Source organism: Gracilinanus agilis, chromosome X (assembly GCF_016433145.1).
Source record: "Gracilinanus agilis isolate LMUSP501 chromosome X, AgileGrace, whole genome shotgun sequence".
In the NCBI taxonomy this organism is placed as follows: domain Eukaryota; kingdom Metazoa; phylum Chordata; class Mammalia; order Didelphimorphia; family Didelphidae; genus Gracilinanus; species Gracilinanus agilis.
In genome coordinates, this window is record NC_058136.1 from 23,856,528 (window position 1) to 23,858,402 (window position 1,875).

Genomic DNA, 1,875 nt, shown 5'->3' on the forward strand with positions numbered 1-1,875 from the left:
TCCTTGCTGTGATATAGTGCCTGGTACATTTAGAAGCTTAATAAATGTGTATTGGATTGGATCAATCAGATGTTTTTGATTGTGTGGGAGCAGGCCTACTGCAAGACCCCTTATGCTTTGCTTTCCAGGTGCCACCCTGACCCTTTTGCCTACTGTGGCTTGGTTGCTGCTTAGCCTGGACTCTTTTCTTCATGGGCACTGCTCTGGACCAGTCTCTTACTATGGATTGGATGTGGCTGCCTGAACTTGGGCCCCATCTCTTGTCCTGCATTTGTGTTGCTTACATGTTCTTTGTACTTCCTACTTTGCTCGTTGATACTCATAGCTTCCATAGGATTCTGACAATCTTTTTGTATGGTCTGAATGTAACTCAATGAAAGGAGGGGTTGGAATAAGGCATTTATAAAAAATTTTTGCTGCACTAGGTTTCTCACTGGATTCTCTCTTGCGTATCTCTTGCTACTGTATTCTCTACACCAGTGATGGGCAAACTTTTTAAAGAGGGGGCCAAAGGAAAGGAAATGCTCATTTGTCAGTCTGTTTCTAAGGCAACTCTCTCGAAGTGTCATTGTATTGTTTCCTACTCATTGTATTCGTCAGATGAGGAATAATATCTCACAGCTAGATAGAACATTTCAGGCCCCCCCCCAATCTGACCCATGGGCCATAGTTTGCCCAACACTGCAACTAAGCTTCCAAGATAACTTTCTTAAAACATTGGTCTGTCCATGTGTTTCCACCCTGCCTCCCTTGCTCTATGAGCTCTGGTAACTCCCTTTTACCCCCAGTATCAAATAAAAAGTCCTCTGCTTGGCATTTGAAGCTCTTAATAACCTGACCTTTCCTATCTTTTCTACCCTTCTCACACTGCACTTCCATCCATGCCCTAACTACACTGACCCATTTCCTCAAAAACAACACTCTATAGCCCATCTCTGTGTCCTTTGTACTGACCTTCACCTTTTTTGTCTTCATTTTAGCTTCTTTCAAGTCTATTTTTTAAAACATTTATTAATATTTATTTTTTAGAAAAGTTAACATGGTTACATGATTCATGCTCCTACTTTCCCCTTCACCCCCTGCACTCTCCCCACCCCATAGCCGATGAGCATTTCCACTGGTTTTAACATGTGTCATTGATCAAGACCTATTTCCAAATTGTTGATAGTTACATTGGTGTGGTAGTTTCGAGTCTACATCCCCAATCATGTCCACCCCAAACCATGTGTTCAAGCAGTTGTTTTTCTTCTGTTTCCTTCTTTCAAGTCTTAACTGAAATCTCACCTTGTAGAAGAGGTCTTTCTAGGTCCTTCTCCATTCCCCTAGATGCTAATGCCTTCCCCTTTCAGACCATTTCCATCTACTCTGTATATGTTTTGTATGTATGTAGTTTGCTTGAAGTTCCCTGCCCCCTCCAATTAGAATGTCAGCTCCTTGAGGACACGACTATATTTGCCTTAGAAAACAAAGCCAATAGTTCGTATAGTGCCTGATCTATAGTAGGCTTTTAATAAATGCTTTTGGACTGACTTATTCTACCTCTAGCAGATCCTTTACTCTCTGTATTTTCAGAAATTTTCTAGAAGAGATAGATCCAATATTTTTTTGGTGGGCTCTTCTAGGTCTTTGAATATTTCATGGGTACGAGTGAAGTCTTTGAGTTTCCTTTCCTTTTTCTCTCTCTCTTTTTTTTTTTTACATTTATTAATATTCATTTTTAACATGGTTACATGATTCAAGCTCCTCCTTTCCCCTTCAACCCCCCCCCCCGCGCCCCCCCTACCCATGCGCATTTCCACTAGTTTTGTCATGTGTCCTTGATCAAGACCAATTTCCAAATTGTTGGTAGTTGCATTGGTGTGGTAGTTTCGAGTC